This window comes from Oncorhynchus nerka, linkage group LG14 (genome assembly GCF_034236695.1).
Source record: "Oncorhynchus nerka isolate Pitt River linkage group LG14, Oner_Uvic_2.0, whole genome shotgun sequence".
Classification (NCBI taxonomy): domain Eukaryota; kingdom Metazoa; phylum Chordata; class Actinopteri; order Salmoniformes; family Salmonidae; genus Oncorhynchus; species Oncorhynchus nerka.
This window is the reverse complement of record NC_088409.1, coordinates 32,095,635-32,121,247: the sequence shown is the minus strand read 5'-3', so window position 1 is coordinate 32,121,247 and position 25,613 is coordinate 32,095,635. Positions and strand designations below refer to the sequence as shown.

Here is a 25,613-nt window from a genome sequence, read left to right as displayed (position 1 = left end):
AGAGTTGTTTTCCCCTCTCCTCACCACCAAGCTGGCTATAGTTCTGAAGAGTTGTTTTCCCCTCTCCTCACCACCAAGCTGGCTATAGTTCTGAAGAGTTGTTTTCCCCTCTCCTCAACACCAAGCTGGCTATAGTTCTAAAGAGTTCTCTCCTTAACACCAAGCTGGCTATAGTTCTGTTGTTTTCATCTCTCCTTAACACCAAGCTGGCTATAGTTCTGACGAGTTGTTTTCGCCTCAACACAAGCTGGCTATAGTTCTGAAGAGTTGTTTTCCCCTCTCCTCAACACAAGCTGGCTATAGTTCTAAAGAGTTGTTTCCCCTCTCCTCAACACAAGCTGGCTATAGTTCTAAAGAGTTGTTTTCCCTCTCCTCAACACAAGCTGGCTATAGTTCTAAAGAAAAACAATCTGGCTAGTTCTAAAGAGTTGTTTCCCCTCTCTACTCAACACCAAGCTGGCTATAGTTCTAAAGAGTTGTTTCCCCTCTCCTCAACACAAGCTGGCTATAGTTCTAAAGAGTTGTTTTCCCCTCTCCTCAACACAAGCTGGCTATAGTTCTAAAGAGTTGTTTTCCCTCTCCTCAACACCAAGCTGGCTATAGTTCTAAAGAGTTGTTTTCCCCTCTCTCAACACAAGCTGGCTATAGTTCTGAAGAGTTGTTTTCCCTCTCCTCAACACCAAGCTGGCTATAGTTCTAAAGAGTTGTTTTCCCCTCTCCTCAACACAAGCTGGCTATAGTTCTAAAGAGTTGTTTTCCCCTCTCCTCAACACCAAGCTGGCTATAGTTCTAAAGAGTTGTTTTCCCCTCTCCTCAACACCAAGCTGGCTATAGTTCTGAAGAGTTGTTTTCCCCTCTCCTCAACACCAAGCTGGCTATAGTTCTAAAGAGTTTTTTTCCCATCTCTTCAACACAAGCTGGCTATAGTTCTAAAGAGTTGTTTTCCCCTCTCCTCAACACAAGCTGGCTATAGTTCTGGAGAGTTGTTTTCCCCTCTCCTCAACACCAAGCTGGCTATAGTTCTAAAGAGTTGTTTTCCCCTCTCCTCAACACCAAGCTGGCTATAGTTCTAAATAGTTGTTTTCCCCTCTCCCCAACACCAAGCTGGCTATAGTTCTAAATAGTTGTTTTCCCCTCTCCCCAACACCAAGCTGGCTATAGTTCTAAAGAGTTGTTTTCCCCTCTCCTCAACACCAAGCTGGCTATAGTTCTAAAGAGTTGTTTTCCCATCTCCTCAACACAAGCTGGCTATAGTTCTGAAGAGTTGTTTTCCCCTCTCCTCAACACAAGCTGGCTATAGTTCTGAAGAGTTGTTTTCCCCTCTACTCAACACCAAGCTGGCTATAGTTCTGAAGAGTTGTTTTCCCTCTCCTCAAAACAATCTCGATATAGTTCTAAAGAGTTGTTTCCCCCTCTACTTAACACCAAGCTGGCTATAGTTCTGAAGAGTTGTTTTCCCCTCTCCTCAACACAAGCTGGCTATAGTTCTAAAGAGTTGTTTTCCCCTCTCCTCACCACCAAGCTGGCTATAGTTCTGAAGAGTTGTTTTCCCTCTCCTCACCACCAAGTTGGCTATAGTTCTGAAGAGTTTTTCCCCTCTCCTCAACACCAAGCTGGCTATAGTTCTAAAGAGTTGTTTTCCCCTCAACACCAAGCTGGCCTGAAGAGTTGTTTTCCCTCAACACCAAGCTGGCTATAGTTCTGAAGAGTTGTTTTCATCTCTCCTTAACACCAAGCTGGCTATAGTTCTGAAGAGTTGTTTTCCCTCTCCTCAACACCAAGCTGGCTATAGTTCTAAAGAGTTGTTTTCACCTCTCCTCAACACAAGCTGGCTATAGTTCTGAAGAGTTGTTTTCCCCTCAGCACCAAGCTGGCTATAGTTCTGAAGAGTCGTTTTCCCCTCTCCTCAACACAAGCTGGCTATAGTTCTAAATAGTTGTTTCTCCCCTCTCCTCAACACAAGATGGCTATAGTTCTAAAGAGTTGTTTTCTCTCTCCTCAACACCAAGCTGTATATAGTTCTGAAGAGTTGTTTTCCCCTCTCCTCAACACCAAGCTGGCTATAGTTCTGAAGAGTTGTTTCCCCTCTCCTCACCACCAAGCTGGCTATAGTTCTGAAGAGTTGTTTTCCCCTCTCTCACCACCAAGCTGGCTATAGTTCTGAAGAGTTGTTTTCCCTCTCCTCACCACCAAGCTGGCTATAGTTCTGAAGAGTTGTTTTCCCCTCTCCTCAACACCAAGCTGGCTATAGTTCTAAAGAGTTGTTTTCCCCTCAACACCAAGCTGGCTATAGTTCTGAAGAGTTGTTTTCCCCTCTACTTAACACCAAGCTGGCTATAGTTCTGAAGAGTTGTTTTCATCTCTCCTTAACACCAAGCTGGCTATAGTTCTGAAGAGTTGTTTTCCCCTCTCCTTAACACCAAGCTGGCTATAGTTCTAAAGAGTTGTTTTCCCCTCCTCAACACAAGCTGGCTATAGTTCTGAAGAGTTGTTTCCCCTCAGCACCAAGCTGGCTATAGTTCTGAAGAGTCGTTTTCCCCTCTCCTCAACACAAGCTGGCTATAGTTCTAAATAGTTGTTTCTCCCCTCTCCTCAACACAAGATGGCTATAGTTCTAAAGAGTTGTTTTCCCTCTCCTCAACACCAAGCTGTATATAGTTCTGAAGAGTTGTTTTCCCCTCTCCTCAACACCAAGCTGGCTATAGTTCTGAAGAGTTGTTTTCCCCTCTCCTCACCACCAAGCTGGCTATAGTTCTGAAGAGTTGTTTTCCCCTCTCCTCACCACCAAGCTGGCTATAGTTCTGAAGAGTTGTTTTCCCCTCTCCTCACCACCAAGCTGGCTATAGTTCTGAAGAGTTGTTTTCCCCTCTCCTCAACACCAAGCTGGCTATAGTTCTAAAGAGTTGTTTTCCCCTCAACACCAAGCTGGCTATAGTTCTGAAGAGTTGTTTTCATCTCTCCTTAACACCAAGCTGGCTATAGTTCTGAAGAGTTGTTTTCCCCTCTCCTTAACACCAAGCTGGCTATAGTACTAAAGAGTTGTTTTCACCTCTCCTCAACACAAGCTGGCTATAGTTCTGAAGAGTTGTTTTCCCCTCAGCACCAAGCTGGCTATAGTTCTGAAGAGTCGTTTTCCCCTCTCCTCAACACAAGCTGGCTATAGTTCTAAATAGTTGTTTCTCCCCTCTCCTCAACACAAGATGGCTATAGTTCTAAAGAGTTGTTTTCTCCTCTCCTCAACACCAAGCTGTATATAGTTCTGAAGAGTTGTTTTCCCCTCTCCTCAACACCAAGCTGGCTATAGTTCTAAAGAGTTGTTTTCCCCTCAACACCAAGCTGGCTATAGTTCTGAAGAGTTGTTTTCATCTCTCCTTAACACCAAGCTGGCTATAGTTCTGAAGAGTTGTTTTCGCCTCTCCTTAACACCAAGCTGGCTATAGTTCTGAAGAGTTGTTTTCCCTCTCCTTAACACCAAGCTGGCTATAGTTCTGAAGAGTTGTTTCCCCTCAGCACCAAGCTGGCTATAGTTCTGAAGAGTCGTTTTCCCCTCTCCTCAACACAAGCTGGCTATAGTTCTAAATAGTTGTTTCTCCCCTCTCCTCAACACAAGATGGCTATAGTTCTAAAGAGTTGTTTTCTCCTCTCCTCAACACCAAGCTGTATATAGTTCTGAAGAGTTGTTTTCCCCTCTCCTCAACACCAAGCTGGCTATAGTTCTGAAGAGTTGTTTCCCACTCTCCTCAAAACCAAGCTGGCTATAGTTCTGAAGAGTTGTTTTCCCCTCTCCTCAACACAAGCTGGCTATAGTTCTGAAGAGTTGTTTTCCCCTCTACTCAACACCAAGCTGGCTATAGTTCTGAAGAGTTGTTTTCCCCTCTCCTCAAAACAATCTCGATATAGTTCTAAAGAGTTGTTTTCCCCTCTCCTCAACACAAGCTGGCTATAGTTCTAAAGAGTTGTTTCCCCTCTACTCAACACCAAGCTGGCTATAGTTCTAAAGAGTTGTTTCCCCTCTCCTCAACACAAGCTGGCTATAGTTCTGACGAGTTGTTTTCGCCTCTCCTTAACACCAAGCTGGCTATAGTTCTGAAGAGTTGTTTTCCCCTCTCCTCAACACAAGCTGGCTATAGTTCTAAATAGTTGTTTCTCCCCTCTCCTCAACACAAGCTGGCTATAGTTCTGAAGAGTTGTTTTCCCCTCTCCTCAACACAAGCTGGCTATAGTTCTGAAGAGTTGTTTTCCCCTCTACTCAACACCAAGCTGGCTATAGTTCTAAAGAGTTGTTTTCCCCTCTCCTCAAAACAATCTCGATATAGTTCTAAAGAGTTGTTTCCCCCTCTACTCAACACCAAGCTGGCTATAGTTCTAAAGAGTTGTTTCCCCCTCTCCTCAACACAAGCTGGCTATAGTTCTAAAGAGTTGTTTTCCCCTCTCCTCAACACCAAGCTGGCTATAGTTCTGACGAGTTGTTTTCGCCTCTCCTTAACACCAAGCTGGCTATAGTTCTGAAGAGTTGTTTTCCCCTCTCCTCAACACAAGCTGGCTATAGTTCTAAATAGTTGTTTCTCCCTCTCCTCAACACAAGCTGGCTATAGTTCTAAAGAGTTGTTTTCCCCTCTCCTCAACACAAGCTGGCTATAGTTCTAAAGAGTTGTTTTCCCCTCTCCTCAACACAAGCTGGCTATAGTTCTAAAGAGTTGTTTTCCCCTCTCCTCAAAACAATCTCGATATAGTTCTAAAGAGTTGTTTCCCCCTCTACTCAACACCAAGCTGTATATAGTTCTGAAGAGTTGTTTTCCCCTCTCCTCAACACCAAGCTGGCTATAGTTCTGAAGAGTTGTTTCCCACTCTCCTCAAAACCAAGCTGGCTATAGTTCTGAAGAGTTGTTTTCCCCTCTCCTCAACACAAGCTGGCTATAGTTCTGAAGAGTTGTTTTCCCCTCTACTCAACACCAAGCTGGCTATAGTTCTGAAGAGTTGTTTTCCCCTCTCCTCAAAACAATCTCGATATAGTTCTAAAGAGTTGTTTCCCCCTCTACTCAACACCAAGCTGGCTATAGTTCTAAAGAGTTGTTTCCCCCTCTCCTCAACACAAGCTGGCTATAGTTCTAAAGAGTTGTTTTCCCCTCTCCTCAACACCAAGCTGGCTATAGTTCTAAAGAGTTGTTTTCCCCTCTCCTCAACACAAGCTGGCTATAGTTCTAAAGAGTTGTTTTCCCCTCTCCTCAACACCAAGCTGGCTATAGTTCTGACGAGTTGTTTTCGCCTCTCCTTAACACCAAGCTGGCTATAGTTCTGAAGAGTTGTTTTCCCCTCTCCTCAACACAAGCTGGCTATAGTTCTAAATAGTTGTTTCTCCCCTCTCCTCAACACAAGCTGGCTATAGTTCTAAAGAGTTGTTTTCCCCTCTCCTCAACACAAGCTGGCTATAGTTCTAAAGAGTTGTTTTCCCCTCTCCTCAACACAAGCTGGCTATAGTTCTAAATAGTTGTTTTCCCCTCTCCTCAAAACAATCTCGATATAGTTCTAAAGAGTTGTTTCCCCCTCTACTCAACACCAAGCTGGCTATAGTTCTAAAGAGTTGTTTCCACCTCTCCTCAACACAAGCTGGCTATAGTTCTAAAGAGTTGTTTTCCCCTCTCCTCAACACCAAGCTGGCTATAGTTCTGAAGAGTTGTTTTTCCCTCTCCTCAACACAAGCTGGCTATAGTTCTAAAGAGTTGTTTTCCCCTCTCCTCACCACCAAGCTGGCTATAGTTCTGAAGAGTTGTTTTCCCCTCTCCTCACCACCAAGCTGGCTATAGTTCTGAAGAGTTGTTTTCCCCTCTCCTCACCACCAAGCTGGCTATAGTTCTGAAGAGTTGTTTTCCCCTCTCCTCACCACCAAGCTGGCTATAGTTCTGAAGAGTTGTTTTCCCCTCTCCTCACCACCAAGCTGGCTATAGTTCTGAAGAGTTGTTTTCCCCTCTCCTCAACACCAAGCTGGCTATAGTTCTAAAGAGTTGTTTTCCCCTCAACACCAAGCTGGCCATAGTTCTGAAGAGTTGTTTTCCCCTCTCCTTAACACCAAGCTGGCTATAGTTCTGAAGAGTTGTTTTCATCTCTCCTTAACACCAAGCTGGCTATAGTTCTGACGAGTTGTTTTCGCCTCTCCTTAACACCAAGCTGGCTATAGTTCTGAAGAGTTGTTTTCCCCTCTCCTCAACACAAGCTGGCTATAGTTCTAAATAGTTGTTTCTCCCCTCTCCTCAACACAAGCTGGCTATAGTTCTAAAGAGTTGTTTTCCCCTCTCCTCAACACAAGCTGGCTATAGTTCTAAAGAGTTGTTTTCCCCTCTCCTCAAAACAATCTCGATATAGTTCTAAAGAGTTGTTTCCCCCTCTACTCAACACCAAGCTTGCTATAGTTCTAAAGAGTTGTTTCCCCCTCTCCTCAACACAAGCTGGCTATAGTTCTAAAGAGTTGTTTTCCCCTCTCCTCAACACAAGCTGGCTATAGTTCTAAAGAGTTGTTTTCCCCTCTCCTCAACACCAAGCTGGCTATAGTTCTAAAGAGTTGTTTTCCCCTCTCCTCAACACCAAGCTGGCTATAGTTCTGAAGAGTTGTTTTCTCCTCTCCTCAACACCAAGCTGGCTATAGTTCTAAAGAGTTGTTTTCCCCTCTCCTCAACACAAGCTGGCTATAGTTCTAAAGAGTTGTTTTCCCCTCTCCTCAACACCAAGCTGGCTATAGTTCTAAAGAGTTGTTTTCCCCTCTCCTCAACACCAAGCTGGCTATAGTTCTGAAGAGTTGTTTTCCCCTCTCCTCAACACCAAGCTGGCTATAGTTCTAAAGAGTTTTTTTCCCATCTCTTCAACACAAGCTGGCTATAGTTCTAAAGAGTTGTTTTCCCCTCTCCTCAACACAAGCTGGCTATAGTTCTGGAGAGTTGTTTTCCCCTCTCCTCAACACCAAGCTGGCTATAGTTCTAAAGAGTTGTTTTCCCCTCTCCTCAACACCAAGCTGGCTATAGTTCTAAATAGTTGTTTTCCCCTCTCCCCAACACCAAGCTGGCTATAGTTCTAAATAGTTGTTTTCCCTCCCCAACACCAAGCTGGCTATAGTTCTAAAGAGTTGTTTTCCCATCTCCTCAACACCAAGCTGGCTATAGTTCTAAAGAGTTGTTTTCCCATCTCCTCAACACAAGCTGGCTATAGTTCTGAAGAGTTGTTTTCCCCTCTCCTCAACACAAGCTGGCTATAGTTCTGAAGAGTTGTTTTCCCCTCTACTCAACACCAAGCTGGCTATAGTTCTGAAGAGTTGTTTTTCCCTCTCCTCAAAACAATCTCGATATAGTTCTAAAGAGTTGTTTCCCCCTCTACTTAACACCAAGCTGGCTATAGTTCTGAAGAGTTGTTTTCCCCTCTCCTCACCACCAAGCTGGCTATAGTTCTGAAGAGTTGTTTTCCCCTCTCCTCACCACCAAGCTGGCTATAGTTCTGAAGAGTTGTTTTCCCCTCTCCTCACCACCAAGTTGGCTATAGTTCTGAAGAGTTGTTTTCCCCTCTCCTCAACACCAAGCTGGCTATAGTTCTAAAGAGTTGTTTTCCCCTCAACACCAAGCTGGCTATAGTTCTGAAGAGTTGTTTTCCCCTCTACTTAACACCAAGCTGGCTATAGTTCTGAAGAGTTGTTTTCATCTCTCCTTAACACCAAGCTGGCTATAGTTCTGAAGAGTTGTTTTCGCCTCTCCTTAACACCAAGCTGGCTATAGTTCTAAAGAGTTGTTTTCCCCTCTCCTCAACACAAGCTGGCTATAGTTCTGAAGAGTTGTTTCCCCTCAGCACCAAGCTGGCTATAGTTCTGAAGAGTCGTTTTCCCCTCTCCTCAACACAAGCTGGCTATAGTTCTAAATAGTTGTTTCTCCCCTCTCCTCAACACAAGATGGCTATAGTTCTAAAGAGTTGTTTTCTCCTCTCCTCAACACCAAGCTGTATATAGTTCTGAAGAGTTGTTTTCCCCTCTCCTCAACACCAAGCTGGCTATAGTTCTGAAGAGTTGTTTCCCACTCTCCTCACCACCAAGCTGGCTATAGTTCTGAAGAGTTGTTTTCCCCTCTCCTCACCACCAAGCTGGCTATAGTTCTGAAGAGTTGTTTTCCCCTCTCCTCACCACCAAGCTGGCTATAGTTCTGAAGAGTTGTTTTCCCCTCTCCTCAACACCAAGCTGGCTATAGTTCTAAAGAGTTGTTTTCCCCTCAACACCAAGCTGGCTATAGTTCTGAAGAGTTGTTTTCCCCTCTACTTAACACCAAGCTGGCTATAGTTCTGAAGAGTTGTTTTCATCTCTCCTTAACACCAAGCTGGCTATAGTTCTGAAGAGTTGTTTTCGCCTCTCCTTAACACCAAGCTGGCTATAGTTCTAAAGAGTTGTTTTCCCCTCTCCTCAACACAAGCTGGCTATAGTTCTGAAGAGTTGTTTCCCCTCAGCACCAAGCTGGCTATAGTTCTGAAGAGTCGTTTTCCCCTCTCCTCAACACAAGCTGGCTATAGTTCTAAATAGTTGTTTCTCCCCTCTCCTCAACACAAGATGGCTATAGTTCTAAAGAGTTGTTTTCTCCTCTCCTCAACACCAAGCTGTATATAGTTCTGAAGAGTTGTTTTCCCCTCTCCTCAACACCAAGCTGGCTATAGTTCTGAAGAGTTGTTTCCCACTCTCCTCACCACCAAGCTGGCTATAGTTCTGAAGAGTTGTTTTCCCCTCTCCTCACCACCAAGCTGGCTATAGTTCTGAAGAGTTGTTTTCCCCTCTCCTCACCACCAAGCTGGCTATAGTTCTGAAGAGTTGTTTTCCCCTCTCCTCAACACCAAGCTGGCTATAGTTCTAAAGAGTTGTTTTCCCCTCAACACCAAGCTGGCTATAGTTCTGAAGAGTTGTTTTCATCTCTCCTTAACACCAAGCTGGCTATAGTTCTGAAGAGTTGTTTTCGCCTCTCCTTAACACCAAGCTGGCTATAGTTCTAAAGAGTTGTTTTCCCCTCTCCTCAACACAAGCTGGCTATAGTTCTGAAGAGTTGTTTCCCCTCAGCACCAAGCTGGCTATAGTTCTGAAGAGTCGTTTTCCCTCTCCTCAACACAAGCTGGCTATAGTTCTAAATAGTTGTTTCTCCCCTCTCCTCAACACAAGATGGCTATAGTTCTAAAGAGTTGTTTTCTCCTCTCCTCAACACCAAGCTGTATATAGTTCTGAAGAGTTGTTTTCCCCTCTCCTCAACACCAAGCTGGCTATAGTTCTAAAGAGTTGTTTTCCCCTCAACACCAAGCTGGCTATAGTTCTGAAGAGTTGTTTTCATCTCTCCTTAACACCAAGCTGGCTATAGTTCTGAAGAGTTGTTTTCGCCTCTCCTTAACACCAAGCTGGCTATAGTTCTAAAGAGTTGTTTTCCCCTCTCCTCAACACAAGCTGGCTATAGTTCTGAAGAGTTGTTTCCCCTCAGCACCAAGCTGGCTATAGTTCTGAAGAGTCGTTTTCCCCTCTCCTCAACACAAGCTGGCTATAGTTCTAAATAGTTGTTTCTCCCCTCTCCTCAACACAAGATGGCTATAGTTCTAAAGAGTTGTTTTCTCCTCTCCTCAACACCAAGCTGTATATAGTTCTGAAGAGTTGTTTTCCCCTCTCCTCAACACCAAGCTGGCTATAGTTCTGAAGAGTTGTTTCCCCCTCTCCTCAAAACCAAGCTGGCTATAGTTCTGAAGAGTTGTTTTCCCCTCTCCTCAACACAAGCTGGCTATAGTTCTGAAGAGTTGTTTTCCCCTCTACTCAACACCAAGCTGGCTATAGTTCTGAAGAGTTGTTTTCCCCTCTCCTCAAAACAATCTCGATATAGTTCTAAAGAGTTGTTTTCCCCTCTCCTCAACACAAGCTGGCTATAGTTCTAAAGAGTTGTTTCCCCCTCTACTCAACACCAAGCTGGCTATAGTTCTAAAGAGTTGTTTCCCCCTCTCCTCAACACAAGCTGGCTATAGTTCTGACGAGTTGTTTTCGCCTCTCCTTAACACCAAGCTGGCTATAGTTCTGAAGAGTTGTTTTCCCCTCTCCTCAACACAAGCTGGCTATAGTTCTAAATAGTTGTTTCTCCCCTCTCCTCAACACAAGCTGGCTATAGTTCTGAAGAGTTGTTTTCCCCTCTCCTCAACACAAGCTGGCTATAGTTCTGAAGAGTTGTTTTCCCCTCTACTCAACACCAAGCTGGCTATAGTTCTAAAGAGTTGTTTTCCCCTCTCCTCAAAACAATCTCGATATAGTTCTAAAGAGTTGTTTCCCCCTCTACTCAACACCAAGCTGGCTATAGTTCTAAAGAGTTGTTTCCCCCTCTCCTCAACACAAGCTGGCTATAGTTCTAAAGAGTTGTTTTCCCCTCTCCTCAACACCAAGCTGGCTATAGTTCTGACGAGTTGTTTTCGCCTCTCCTTAACACCAAGCTGGCTATAGTTCTGAAGAGTTGTTTTCCCCTCTCCTCAACACAAGCTGGCTATAGTTCTAAATAGTTGTTTCTCCCCTCTCCTCAACACAAGCTGGCTATAGTTCTAAAGAGTTGTTTTCCCCTCTCCTCAACACAAGCTGGCTATAGTTCTAAAGAGTTGTTTTCCCCTCTCCTCAACACAAGCTGGCTATAGTTCTAAAGAGTTGTTTTCCCCTCTCCTCAAAACAATCTCGATATAGTTCTAAAGAGTTGTTTCCCCCTCTACTCAACACCAAGCTGTATATAGTTCTGAAGAGTTGTTTTCCCCTCTCCTCAACACCAAGCTGGCTATAGTTCTGAAGAGTTGTTTCCCACTCTCCTCAAAACCAAGCTGGCTATAGTTCTGAAGAGTTGTTTTCCCCTCTCCTCAACACAAGCTGGCTATAGTTCTGAAGAGTTGTTTTCCCCTCTACTCAACACCAAGCTGGCTATAGTTCTGAAGAGTTGTTTTCCCCTCTCCTCAAAACAATCTCGATATAGTTCTAAAGAGTTGTTTCCCCCTCTACTCAACACCAAGCTGGCTATAGTTCTAAAGAGTTGTTTCCCCCTCTCCTCAACACAAGCTGGCTATAGTTCTGACGAGTTGTTTTCGCCTCTCCTTAACACCAAGCTGGCTATAGTTCTGAAGAGTTGTTTTCCCCTCTCCTCAACACAAGCTGGCTATAGTTCTAAATAGTTGTTTCTCCCCTCTCCTCAACAGAAGCTGGCTATAGTTCTGAAGAGTTGTTTTCCCCTCTACTCAACACCAAGCTGGCTATAGTTCTGAAGAGTTGTTTTCCCCTCTCCTCAAAACAATCTCGATATAGTTCTAAAGAGTTGTTTCCCCCTCTACTCAACACCAAGCTGGCTATAGTTCTAAAGAGTTGTTTCCCCCTCTCCTCAACACAAGCTGGCTATAGTTCTAAAGAGTTGTTTTCCCCTCTCCTCAACACCAAGCTGGCTATAGTTCTGACGAGTTGTTTTCGCCTCTCCTTAACACCAAGCTGGCTATAGTTCTGAAGAGTTGTTTTCCCCTCTCCTCAACACAAGCTGGCTATAGTTCTAAATAGTTGTTTCTCCCCTCTCCTCAACACAAGCTGGCTATAGTTCTAAAGAGTTGTTTTCCCCTCTCCTCAACACAAGCTGGCTATAGTTCTAAAGAGTTGTTTTCCCCTCTCCTCAACACAAGCTGGCTATAGTTCTAAAGAGTTGTTTTCCCCTCTACTCAACACCAAGCTGGCTATAGTTCTAAAGAGTTGTTTCCCCCTCTCCTCAACACAAGCTGGCTATAGTTCTGACGAGTTGTTTTCGCCTCTCCTCAACACAAGCTGGCTATAGTTCTGAAGAGTTGTTTTCCCCTCTACTCAACACCAAGCTGGCTATAGTTCTAAAGAGTTGTTTTCCCCTCTCCTCAAAACAATCTCGATATAGTTCTAAAGAGTTGTTTCCCCCTCTACTCAACACCAAGCTGGCTATAGTTCTAAAGAGTTGTTTCCCCCTCTCCTCAACACAAGCTGGCTATAGTTCTAAAGAGTTGTTTTCCCCTCTCCTCAACACCAAGCTGGCTATAGTTCTGACGAGTTGTTTTCGCCTCTCCTTAACACCAAGCTGGCTATAGTTCTGAAGAGTTGTTTTCCCCTCTCCTCAACACAAGCTGGCTATAGTTCTAAAGAGTTGTTTTCCCCTCTCCTCAAAACAATCTCGATATAGTTCTAAAGAGTTGTTTCCCCCTCTACTCAACACCAAGCTGGCTATAGTTCTAAAGAGTTGTTTCCCCTCTCCTCAACACAAGCTGGCTATAGTTCTAAAGAGTTGTTTTCCCTCTCCTCAACACCAAGCTGGCTATAGTTCTGACGAGTTGTTTTCGCCTCTCCTTAACACCAAGCTGGCTATAGTTCTGAAGAGTTGTTTTCCCCTCTCCTCAACACAAGCTGGCTATAGTTCTAAATAGTTGTTTCTCCCCTCTCCTCAACACAAGCTGGCTATAGTTCTAAAGAGTTGTTTTCCCCTCTCCTCAACACAAGCTGGCTATAGTTCTAAAGAGTTGTTTTCCCCTCTCCTCAACACAAGCTGGCTATAGTTCTAAAGAGTTGTTTTCCCCTCTCCTCAAAACAATCTCGATATAGTTCTAAAGAGTTGTTTCCCCCTCTACTCAACACCAAGCTGTATATAGTTCTGAAGAGTTGTTTTCCCCTCTCCTCAACACCAAGCTGGCTATAGTTCTGAAGAGTTGTTTCCCACTCTCCTCAAAACCAAGCTGGCTATAGTTCTGAAGAGTTGTTTTCCCTCTCCTCAACACAAGCTGGCTATAGTTCTGAAGAGTTGTTTTCCCCTCTACTCAACACCAAGCTGGCTATAGTTCTGAAGAGTTGTTTTCCCCTCTCCTCAAAACAATCTCGATATAGTTCTAAAGAGTTGTTTCCCCCTCTACTCAACACCAAGCTGGCTATAGTTCTAAAGAGTTGTTTCCCCCTCTCCTCAACACAAGCTGGCTATAGTTCTGACGAGTTGTTTTCGCCTCTCCTTAACACCAAGCTGGCTATAGTTCTGAAGAGTTGTTTTCCCCTCTCCTCAACACAAGCTGGCTATAGTTCTAAATAGTTGTTTCTCCCCTCTCCTCAACAGAAGCTGGCTATAGTTCTGAAGAGTTGTTTTCCCCTCTACTCAACACCAAGCTGGCTATAGTTCTGAAGAGTTGTTTTCCCCTCCTCAAAACAATCTCGATATAGTTCTAAAGAGTTGTTTCCCCCTACTCAACACCAAGCTGGCTATAGTTCTAAAGAGTTGTTTCCCCCTCTCCTCAACACAAGCTGGCTATAGTTCTAAAGAGTTGTTTTCCCCTCTCCTCAACACCAAGCTGGCTATAGTTCTGACGAGTTGTTTTCGCCTCTCCTTAACACCAAGCTGGCTATAGTTCTGAAGAGTTGTTTTCCCCTCTCCTCAACACAAGCTGGCTATAGTTCTAAATAGTTGTTTCTCCCCTCTCCTCAACACAAGCTGGCTATAGTTCTAAAGAGTTGTTTTCCCCTCTCCTCAACACAAGCTGGCTATAGTTCTAAAGAGTTGTTTTCCCCTCTCCTCAACACAAGCTGGCTATAGTTCTAAAGAGTTGTTTTCCCCTCTACTCAACACCAAGCTGGCTATAGTTCTAAAGAGTTGTTTCCCCCTCAACACAAGCTGGCTATAGTTCTGACGAGTTGTTTTCCCCTCTCCTTAACACCAAGCTGGCTATAGTTCTGAAGAGTTGTTTTCCCCTCTCCTCAACACAAGCTGGCTATAGTTCTAAATAGTTGTTTCTCCCCTCCTCAACACAAGCTGGCTATAGTTCTGAAGAGTTGTTTTCCCCTCTCTCAACACAAGCTGGCTATAGTTCTGAAGAGTTGTTTTCCCCTCTACTCAACACCAAGCTGGCTATAGTTCTAAAGAGTTGTTTTCCCTCTCCTCAAAACAATCTCGATATAGTTCTAAAGAGTTGTTTCCCCCTCTACTCAACACCAAGCTGGCTATAGTTCTAAAGAGTTGTTTCCCCCTCTCCTCAACACAAGCTGGCTATAGTTCTAAAGAGTTGTTTTCCCCTCTCCTCAACACCAAGCTGGCTATAGTTCTGACGAGTTGTTTTCCCCTCTCCTCAACACAAGCTGGCTATAGTTCTAAAGAGTTGTTTTCCCCTCTCCTCAACACAAGCTGGCTATAGTTCTAAAGAGTTGTTTTCCCCTCTCCTCAAAACAATCTCGATATAGTTCTAAAGAGTTGTTTCCCCCTCTACTCAACACCAAGCTGTATATAGTTCTGAAGAGTTGTTTTCCCCTCTCCTCAACACCAAGCTGGCTATAGTTCTGAAGAGTTGTTTCCCACTCTCCTCAAAACCAAGCTGGCTATAGTTCTGAAGAGTTGTTTTCCCTCTCTCCTCAACACAAGCTGGCTATAGTTCTGAAGAGTTGTTTTCCCCTCTACTCAACACCAAGCTGGCTATAGTTCTGAGGAGTTGTTTTCCCTCTCCTCAAAACAATCTCGATATAGTTCTAAAGAGTTGTTTCCCCCTCTACTCAACACCAAGCTGGCTATAGTTCTAAAGAGTTGTTTCCCCCTCTCCTCAACACAAGCTGGCTATAGTTCTGACGAGTTGTTTTCGCCTCTCCTTAACACCAAGCTGGCTATAGTTCTGAAGAGTTGTTTTCCCCTCTCCTCAACACAAGCTGGCTATAGTTCTAAATAGTTGTTTCTCCCCTCTCCTCAACAGAAGCTGGCTATAGTTCTGAAGAGTTGTTTTCCCCTCTACTCAACACCAAGCTGGCTATAGTTCTAAAGAGTTGTTTTCCCCTCTCCTCAACACCAAGCTGGCTATAGTTCTGACGAGTTGTTTTCGCCTCTCCTTAACACCAAGCTGGCTATAGTTCTGAAGAGTTGTTTTCCCCTCTCCTCAACACAAGCTGGCTATAGTTCTAAATAGTTGTTTCTCCCCTCTCCTCAACACAAGCTGGCTATAGTTCTAAAGAGTTGTTTTCCCCTCTCCTCAACACAAGCTGGCTATAGTTCTAAAGAGTTGTTTTCCCCTCTCCTCAACACAAGCTGGCTATAGTTCTAAAGAGTTGTTTCCCCTCTACTCAACACCAAGCTGGCTATAGTTCTAAAGAGTTGTTTCCCCCTCTCCTCAACACAAGCTGGCTATAGTTCTGACGAGTTGTTTTCGCCTCTCCTTAACACCAAGCTGGCTATAGTTCTGAAGAGTTGTTTTCCCCTCTCCTCAACACAAGCTGGCTATAGTTCTAAATAGTTGTTTCTCCCCTCTCCTCAACACAAGCTGGCTATAGTTCTGAAGAGTTGTTTTCCCCTCTCCTCAACACAAGCTGGCTATAGTTCTGAAGAGTTGTTTTCCCCTCTACTCAACACCAAGCTGGCTATAGTTCTAAAGAGTTGTTTTCCCCTCTCCTCAAAACAATCTCGATATAGTTCTAAAGAGTTGTTTCCCCCTCTACTCAACACCAAGCTGGCTATAGTTCTAAAGAGTTGTTTCCCCCTCTCCTCAACACAAGCTGGCTATAGTTCTAAAGAGTTGTTTTCCCCTCTCCTCAACACCAAGCTGGCTATAGTTCTGACGAGTTGTTTTCCCCTCTCCTCAACACAAGCTGGCTATAGTTCTAAAGAGTTGTTTTCCCCTCTCCTCAACACAAGCTGGCTATAGTTCTAAAGAGTTGTTTTCCCCTCTCCTCAAAACAATCTCGATATAGTTCTAAAGAGTTGTTTCCCCTCTACTCAACACCAAGCTGTATATAGTTCTGAAGAGTTGTTTTCCCCTCTCCTCAACACCAAGCTGGCTATAGTTCTGAAGAGTTGTTTCCCACTCTCCTCAAAACCAAGCTGGCTATAGTTCTGAAGAGTTGTTTTCCCCTCTCCTCAACACAAGCTGGCTATAGTTCTGAAGAGTTGTTTTCCCCTCTACTCAACACCAAGCTGGCTATAGTTCTGAGGAGTTGTTTTCCCCTCTCCTCAAAACAATCTCGATATAGTTCTAAAGAGTTGTTTCCCCCTCTACTCAACACCAAGCTGGCTATAGTTCTAAAGAGTTGTTTCCCCCTCTCCTCAACACAAGCTGGCTATAGTTCTGACGAGTTGTTTTCGCCTCTCCTTAACACCAAGCTGGCTATAGTTCTGAAGAGTTGTTTTCCCCTCTCCTCAACACAAGCTGGCTATAGTTCTAAATAGTTGTTTCTCCCCTCTCCTCAACAGAAGCTGGCTATAGTTCTGAAGAGTTGTTTTCCCCTCTACTCAACACCAAGCTGGCTATAGTTCTGAAGAGTTGTTTTCCCCTCTCCTCAAAACAATCTCGATATAGTTCTAAAGAGTTGTTTCCCCCTCTACTCAACACCAAGCTGGCTATAGTTCTAAAGAGTTGTTTCCCCCTCTCCTCAACACAAGCTGGCTATAGTTCTAAAGAGTTGTTTTCCCCTCTCCTCAACACCAAGCTGGCTATAGTTCTGAAGAGTTGTTTTCCCCTCTCAACACCACCAAGCTGGCTATAGTTCTGAAGAGTTGTTTTCGCCTCTCCTTAACACCAAGCTGGCTATAGTTCTGAAGAGTTGTTTTCCCCTCTCCTCAACACAAGCTGGCTATAGTTCTAAATAGTTGTTTCTCCCCTCTCCTCAACACAAGCTGGCTATAGTTCTAAAGAGTTGTTTTCCCCTCTCCTCAACACAAGCTGGCTATAGTTCTAAAGAGTTGTTTTCCCCTCTCCTCAACACAAGCTGGCTATAGTTCTAAAGAGTTGTTTTCCCCTCTCCTCAAAACAATCTCGATATAGTTCTAAAGAGTTGTTTCCCCCTCTACTCAACACCAAGCTGGCTATAGTTCTAAAGAGTTGTTTCCACCTCTCCTCAACACAAGCTGGCTATAGTTCTAAAGAGTTGTTTTCCCCTCTCCTCAACACCAAGCTGGCTATAGTTCTGAAGAGTTGTTTTTCCCTCTCCTCAACACAAGCTGGCTATAGTTCTAAAGAGTTGTTTTCCCCTCTCCTCACCACCAAGCTGGCTATAGTTCTGAAGAGTTGTTTTCCCCTCTCCTCACCACCAAGCTGGCTATAGTTCTGAAGAGTTGTTTTCCCCTCTCAACACCACCAAGCTGGCTATAGTTCTGAAGAGTTGTTTTCCCCTCTCCTCACCACCAAGCTGGCTATAGTTCTGAAGAGTTGTTTTCCCCTCTCCTCACCACAAAGCTGGCTATAGTTCTGAAGAGTTGTTTTCCCCTCTCCTCAACACCAAGCTGGCTATAGTTCTAAAGAGTTGTTTTCCCCTCAACACCAAGCTGGCCATAGTTCTGAAGAGTTGTTTTCCCCTCTCCTTAACACCAAGCTGGCTATAGTTCTGAAGAGTTGTTTTCATCTCTCCTTAACACCAAGCTGGCTATAGTTCTGACGAGTTGTTTTCGCCTCTCCTTAACACCAAGCTGGCTATAGTTCTGAAGAGTTGTTTTCCCCTCTCCTCAACACAAGCTGGCTATAGTTCTAAATAGTTGTTTCTCCCCTCTCCTCAACACAAGCTGGCTATAGTTCTAAAGAGTTGTTTTCCCCTCTCCTCAACACAAGCTGGCTATAGTTCTAAAGAGTTGTTTTCCCCTCTCCTCAACACAAGCTGGCTATAGTTCTAAAGAGTTGTTTTCCCCTCTCCTCAAAACAATCTCGATATAGTTCTAAAGAGTTGTTTCCCCCTCTACTCAACACCAAGCTGGCTATAGTTCTAAAGAGTTGTTTCCCCCTCTCCTCAACACAAGCTGGCTATAGTTCTAAAGAGTTGTTTTCCCCTCTCCTCAACACCAAGCTGGCTATAGTTCTGAAGAGTTGTTTTCCCCTCTCCTCAACACAAGCTGGCTATAGTTCTAAATAGTTGTTTCTCCCCTCTCCTCAACAGAAGCTGGCTATAGTTCTGAAGAGTTGTTTTCCCCTCTACTCACCACCAAGCTGGCTATAGTTCTGAAGAGTTGTTTTCCCCTCTCCTCACCACCAAGCTGGCTATAGTTCTGAAGAGTTGTTTTCCCCTCTCCTCAACACCAAGCTGGCTATAGTTCTAAAGAGTTGTTTTCCCCTCAACACCAAGCTGGCTATAGTTCTAAAGAGTTGTTTTCCCTCTCCCTCAACACAAGCTGGCTATAGTTCTAAAGAGTTGTTTTCCCTCTCCTCAACACCAAGCTGGCTATAGTTCTGAAGAGTTGTTTTCCCCTCTCCTCAACACAAGCTGGCTATAGTTCTAAAGAGTTGTTTTCCCTCTCCTCACCACCAAGCTGGCTATAGTTCTGAAGAGTTGTTTTCCCTCTCCTCAACACAAAGCTGGCTATAGTTCTGAAGAGTTGTTTTCCCCTCTCAACACCACCAAGCTGGCTATAGTTCTGAAGAGTTGTTTTCCCCTCTCCTCACCACCAAGCTGGCTATAGTTCTGAAGAGTTGTTTTCCCCTCTCCTCACCACAAAGCTGGCTATAGTTCTGAAGATAGTTGTTTTCCCCTCTCCTCAACACCAAGCTGGCTATAGTTCTGAAGAGTTGTTTTCCCCTCTCCTCAACACCAAGCTGGCTATAGTTCTGAAGAGTTGTTTTCCCCTCTCCTTAACACCAAGCTGGCTATAGTTCTAAAGAGTTGTTTTCCCCTCAACACCAAGCTGGCTATAGTTCTGAAGAGTTGTTTTCCCCTCTCCTCAACACAAAGCTGGCTATAGTTCTGAAGAGTTGTTTTCCCCTCTCCTCAACACAAGCTGGCTATAGTTCTAAAGAGTTGTTTTCCCTCTCCTCAACACAAGCTGGCTATAGTTCTAAAGAGTTGTTTTCCCCTCTCCTCAACACAAGCTGGCTATAGTTCTAAAGAGTTGTTTTCCCCTCTCCTCAACACAAGCTGGCTATAGTTCTAAAGAGTTGTTTTCCCTCTCCTCAAAACAATCTAAAGAGTTGTTTCCCCTCTCCTCAACACCAAGCTGGCTATAGTTCTAAAGAGTTGTTTTCCCCTCTCCTCAACACCAAGCTGGCTATAGTTCTAAAGAGTTGTTTTCCCTCCTCAACACAAGCTGGCTATAGTTCTAAAGAGTTGTTTTCCCCTCTCCTCAACACAAGCTGGCTATAGTTCTAAAGAGTTGTTTTCCCCTCTCCTCAACACAAGCTGGCTATAGTTCTAAAGAGTTGTTTTCCCTCTCCTCAACACCAAGCTGGCTATAGTTCTGAAGAGTTGTTTTCCCCTCTCCTCAACACCAAGCTGGCTATAGTTCTGAAGAGTTGTTTTCCCCTCTCCTCAACACCCCTCTCCTCAAGCTGGCTATAGTTCTGAAGAGTTGTTTTCCCCTCTCCTCAACACCAAGCTGGCTATAGTTCTGAAGAGTTGTTTTCCCCTCTCCTTAACACCAAGCTGGCTATAGTTCTGAAGAGTTGTTTTCCCCTCTCCTCAACACAAGCTGGCTATAGTTCTGGAGAGTTGTTTTCCCCTCTCCTCAACACAAGCTGGCTATAGTTCTGAAGAGTTGTTTTCCCCTCCTCAACACAAGCTGGCTATAGTTCTAAAGAGTTGTTTTCCCCTCTCCTCAACACAAGCTGGCTATAGTTCTAAAGAGTTGTTTTCCCCTCTCCTCAACACAAGCTGGCTATAGTTCTGAAGAGTTGTTTTCCCCTCTCCTCAACACAAGCTGGCTATAGTTCTAAAGAGTTGTTTTCCCTCTCCTCAACACAAGCTGGCTATAGTTCTGAAGAGTTGTTTTCCCAACACAAGCTCTCCTCAACACCAAGCTGGCTATAGTTCTGAAGAGTTGTTTTCCCTCTCCTTAACACCAAGCTGGCTAAGTTCTGACAAGTTGTTTTCCTATAACACCAAGCTGGCTATAGTTCTGAAGAGTTGTTTTCCCCTCTCCTCAACACAAGCTGGCTATAGTTCTAAAGAGTTGTTTTCCCCTCTCCTCAACACAAGCTGGCTATAGTTCTAAAGAGTTGTTTTCCCCTCTCCTCAACACTCATAGTTCTGAAGAGTTGTTTTCCCTCTCCTTAACACCAAGCTGGCTATAGTTCTGAAGAGTTGTTTTCCCCTCTCCTCAACACAAGCTGGCTATAGTTCTGAAGAGTTGTTTTCCCCTCTCCTCAACACAAGCTGGCTATAGTTCTAAAGAGTTGTTTTCCCCTCTCCTCAACACAAGCTGGCTATAGTTCTAAAGAGTTGTTTTCCCCTCTCCTCAACACAAGCTGGCTATAGTTCTAAAGAGTTGTTTTCCCTCTCCTCAACACAAGCTGGCTATAGTTCTAAAGAGTTGTTTTCCCCTCTCCTCAACACCAAGCTGGCTATAGTTCTGAAGAGTTGTTTTCCCTCTCCTCAACACAAGCTGGCTATAGTTCTAAAGAGTTGTTTTCCCCTCCTCAACACAAGCTGGCTATAGTTCTAAAGAGTTGTTTTCCCCTCTCCTCAACACAAGCTGGCTATAGTTCTAAAGAGTTGTTTTCCAACACCAAGCTGGCTATAGTTCTAAAGAGTTGTTTTCCCCTCAACACAAGCTGGCTATAGTTCTGAAGAGTTGTTTTCCCTTAACACCAAGCTGGCTCCTCAACACAAGCTGGCTATAGTTCTGAAGAGTTGTTTTCCCCTCTCCTCAACACAAGCTGGCTATAGTTCTAAATAGTTGTTTTCCCCTCTCCTCAACACAAGCTGGCTATAGTTCTAAAGAGTTGTTTTCCCCTCTCCTCAACACAAGCTGGCTATAGTTCTAAAGAGTTGTTTTCCCCTCTCCTCAACACCAAGCTGGCTATAGTTCTAAAGAGTTGTTTTCCCCTCTCCTCAACACCAAGCTGGCTATAGTTCTAAAGAGTTTTTTTCCCCATCTCTTCAACACAAGCTGGCTATAGTTCTAAAGAGTTGTTTTCCCCTCTCCTCAACACCAAGCTGGCTATAGTTCTGAAGAGTTGGCTTTTCTAAAGAGTTGTTTTCCTCTCCTCAACACAAGCTGGCTATAGTTCTAAAGAGTTGTTTTCCCCTCTCCTCAACACAAGCTGGCTATAGTTCTGGAGAGTTGTTTTCCCCTCTCCTCAACACAAGCTGGCTATAGTTCTGGAGAGTTGTTTTCCCCTCTCCTCAACACAAGCTGGCTATAGTTCTAAAGAGTTGTTTTCCCTCTCCTCAACACAAGCTGGCTATAGTTCTGAAAGAGTTGTTTTCCCCTCTCCTCAACACAAGCTGGCTATAGTTCTGAAGAGTTGTTTTCCCTCTCCTCAACACCAAGCTGGCTATAGTTCTGAAGAGTTGTTTTCCCCTCTCCTCAACACCAAGCTGGCTATAGTTCTAAAGAGTTGTTTTCCCCTCTCCTCAACACAAGCTGGCTATAGTTCTAAAGAGTTGTTTTCCCCTCTCCTCAACACAAGCTGGCTATAGTTCTGAAGAGTTGTTTTCCCCTCTCCTCAACACAAGCTGGCTATAGTTCTGAAGAGTTGTTTTCCCTCTCCTCAACACAAGCTGGCTATAGTTCTAAAGAGTTGTTTTCCCCTCTCCTCAACACAAGCTGGCTATAGTTCTAAAGAGTTGTTTTCCTCTCCTCAACACAAGCTGGCTATAGTTCTAAAGAGTTGTTTTCCCCTCTCCTCAACACCAAGCTGGCTATAGTTCTAAAGAGTTGTTTTCCCCTCTCCTCAACACAAGCTGGCTATAGTTCTAAAGAGTTGTTTTCCCCTCTCCTCAACACAAGCTGGCTATAGTTCTAAAGAGTTGTTTTCCCTCTCCTCAACACAAGCTGGCTATAGTTCTGGAAAGAGTTGTTTTCCCCTCTCTCAACACCAAGCTGGCTATAGTTTTTGTTTTCCCTCTCCTCAACACAAGCTGGCTATAGTTCTGAAGAGTTGTTTTCCCCTCTCCTCAACACAAGCTGGCTATAGTTCTGAAGAGTTGTTTTCCCCTCTCCTCAACACCAAGCTGGCTATAGTTCTGAAGAGTTGTTTTCCCCTCTCCTCAACACCAAGCTGGCTATAGTTCTAAAGAGTTGTTTTCCCCTCTCCTCAACACAAGCTGGCTATAGTTCTAAAGAGTTGTTTTCCCCTCTCCTCAACACCAAGCTGGCTATAGTTCTGAAGAGTTGTTTTCCCTCTCCTCAACACCAAGCTGGCTATAGTTCTGAAGAGTTGTTTTCCCCTCTCCTCAACACCAAGCTGGCTATAGTTCTGAAGAGTTGTTTTCCCCTCTCCTCAACACAAGCTGGCTATAGTTCTGAAGAGTTGTTTTCCCCTCTCTGAAGAGTTGTTTTCTCAAACACAAGCTGGCTATAGTTCTGAAGAGTTGTTTCCCCTCTCCTCAACACCAAGCTGGCTATAGTTCTAAAGAGTTGTTTTCCCCTCTCCTCAACACAAGCTGGCTATAGTTCTAAAGAGTTGTTTTCCCCTCTCCTCAACACAAGCTGGCTATAGTTCTAAAGAGTTGTTTTCCCCTCTCCTCAACACAAGCTGGCTATAGTTCTAAAGAGTTGTTTTCCCCTCTCCTCAACACCAAGCTGGCTATAGTTCTAAAGTTGTTTTCCCCTCTCCTCAACACCAAGCTGGCTATAGTTCTGAAGAGTTGTTTTCCCCTCTCCTCAACACCAAGCTGGCTATAGTTCTGAAACACCAAGCTGTTGTTTTTGTTTTCCCCTCTCCTCAACACCAAGCTGGCTATAGTTCTGAAGAGTTGTTTTCCCCTCTCCTCAACACAAGCTGGCTATAGTTCTGAAGAGTTGTTTTCCCTCTCTCAACACAAGCTGGCTATAGTTCTGAAGAGTTGTTTTCCCCTCTCCTCAACACCAAGCTGGCTATAGTTCTGAAGAGTTGTTTTCCCCTCTCCTCAACACCAAGCTGGCTATAGTTCTGAAGAGTTGTTTTCCCCTCTCCTCAACACAAGCTGGCTATAGTTCTGAAGAGTTGTTTTCCCTCTCCTCAACACAAGCTGGCTATAGTTCTAAAGAGTTGTTTTCCCCTCTCCTCAACACAAGCTGGCTATAGTTCTAAAGAGTTGTTTTCCCCTCTCCTCAACACAAGCTGGCTATAGTTCTAAAGAGTTGTTTTCCCCTCTCCTCAACACCAAGCTGGCTATAGTTCTAAAGAGTTGTTTCCCCTCTCCTCAACACAAGCTGGCTATAGTTCTGAAGAGTTGTTTTCCCCTCTCCTCAACACAAGCTGGCTATAGTTCTGAAGAGTTGTTTTCCCCTCTCCTCAACACAAGCTGGCTATAGTTCTGAAGAGTTGTTTTCCCCTCTCCTCAACACAAGCTGGCTATAGTTCTAAAGAGTTGTTTTCCCCTCTCCTCAACACCAAGCTGGCTATAGTTCTGAAGAGTTGTTTTCCCTCTCCTCAACACCAAGCTGGCTATAGTTCTAAAGAGTTGTTTTCCTCTCCTCAACACCAAGCTGGCTATAGTTCTAAAGAGTTGTTTTCCCCTCTCCTCAACACAAGCTGGCTATAGTTCTGAAGAGTTGTTTTCCCCTCTCCTCAACACAAGCTGGCTATAGTTCTAAATAGTTGTTTCCCCTCTCCTCAACACAAGCTGGCTATAGTTCTAAAGAGTTGTTTTCCCTCTCCTCAACACAAGCTGGCTATAGTTCTAAAGAGTTGTTTTCCCCTCTCCTCAACACAAGCTGGCTATAGTTCTAAGAGTTGTTTTCCCTCTCCTCAACACAAGCTGGCTATAGTTCTAAAGAGTTGTTTTCCCCTCTCCTCAACACCAAGCTGGCTATAGTTCTGAAGAGTTGTTTTCCCTCTCCTCAACACAAGCTGGCTATAGTTCTGAAGAGTTGTTTTCCCTCTCCTCAACACAAGCTGGCTATAGTTCTGAAGAGTTGTTTTCCCCTCTCAACACCACCAAGCTGGCTATAGTTCTGAAGAGTTGTTTTCCCCTCTCCTCACCACCAAGCTGGCTATAGTTCTGAAGAGTTGTTTTCCCCTCTCCTCACCACCAAGCTGGCTATAGTTCTGAAGAGTTGTTTTCCCCTCTCCTCAACACCAAGCTGGCTATAGTTCTAAAGAGTTGTTTTCCCCTCAACACCAAGCTGGCCATAGTTCTGAAGAGTTGTTTTCCCCTCTCCTTAACACCAAGCTGGCTATAGTTCTGAAGAGTTGTTTTCATCTCTCCTTAACACCAAGCTGGCTATAGTTCTAAATAGTTGTTTCTCCCCTCTCCTCAACACAAGCTGGCTATAGTTCTAAAGAGTTGTTTCCCCCTCTCCTCAACACAAGCTGGCTATAGTTCTAAAGAGTTGTTTTCCCCTCTCCTCAACACCAAGCTGGCTATAGTTCTGAAGAGTTGTTTTTCCCTCTCCTCAACACAAGCTGGCTATAGTTCTAAAGAGTTGTTTTCCCCTCTCCTCACCACCAAGCTGGCTATAGTTCTGAAGAGTTGTTTTCCCCTCTCCTCACCACCAAGCTGGCTATAGTTCTGAAGAATTGTTTTCCCCTCTCCTCAACACCAAGCTGGCTATAGTTCTAAAGAGTTGTTTTCTCCTCAACACCAAGCTGGCTATAGTTCTGAAGAGTTGTTTTCCCCTCTCCTTAACACCAAGCTGGCTATAGTTCTGAAGAGTTGTTTTCATCTCTCCTTAACACCAAGCTGGCTATAGTTCTGACGAGTTGTTTTCCCCTCTCCTCAACACCAAGCTGGCTATAGTTCTAAAGAGTTGTTTTCCCCTCAACACCAAGCTGGCTAGTTCTGAAGAGTTGTTTTCCCCTCAACACCAAGCTGGCTATAGTTCTGAAGAGTTCTTTTCCCCTCTCCTCAACACTAAGCTGGCTATAGTTCTGAAGAGTTGTTTTCCCCTCTCCTCAACACCAAGCTGGCTAGCGTTCTGAAGAGATGTTTTCCCCTCTCCTCAACACCAAGCTGGCTATAGTTCTGAAGAGTTGTTTTCCCCTCTCCTCAACACCAAGCTGGCTATAGTTCTGAAGAGTTGTTTTCCCCTCTCCTCAACACCAAGCTGGCTATAGTTCTGAAGAGATGTTTTCCCCTCTCCTCAACACCAAGCTGGCTATAGTTCTGAAGTGTTGTTTTCCCCTCTCCTCAACACCAAGCTGGCTATAGTTCTGAAGAGATGTTTTCCCCTCTCCTCAACACCAAGCTGGCTAGCGTTCTGAAGAGATGTTTTCCCCTCTCCTCACCACCAAGCTGGCTATAGTTCTGAAGTGTATGAGATAATAATAAGGGAGTGTGATTGAGTTTTAAATATTTCAAGCAGCATTAACATCCTGATGATATGGGCCCCTAGCCACGGGGAGAGCTCTCCAGTCGATGACATGAAAGGGGGTCGGGGATATTTCAAGTGTTTTCACTTGGTTTCACCCTTCAGGTCTAATCAGAAGCCTCTGCATGTGACGGGGTTTGATCTGGCCAGCAGGGAACACGAACACGCCAGCCCTGTTTACCTGGCTGGTGCGGGGAGGCCTGGAGGCTGCTGGGAGTTTGAGGAATTAATCCCAGCACTGAGGAGATGCCGTGAACACACGTGCACGCACACGCACACACTGGGGCAGACGGGGGCACTTCAAAGCAACACTTCGGCAGCGCATTTATTTGTTAAGCAAAACAAAACAATGCACACTAGAGACATTACCACTAATTAAGCATGGCAACCAGTTTTAATTAGAGAAAAAAAAGGAGCAGATAAAAGGAGGTAAATTGCTGG

The 25,613-nt window shown here is 44.4% G+C and overlaps 1 protein-coding gene across 2 annotated transcripts in view; it reads left to right on the top strand.

Annotated features, from left to right (window-relative positions):
- The window catches only part of LOC115140899 (glutamate receptor ionotropic, kainate 2-like), a 328,356-nt gene that overhangs the window by 295,321 nt on the left and 7,422 nt on the right, over positions 1-25,613 (top strand). The window lies entirely within an intron of this gene.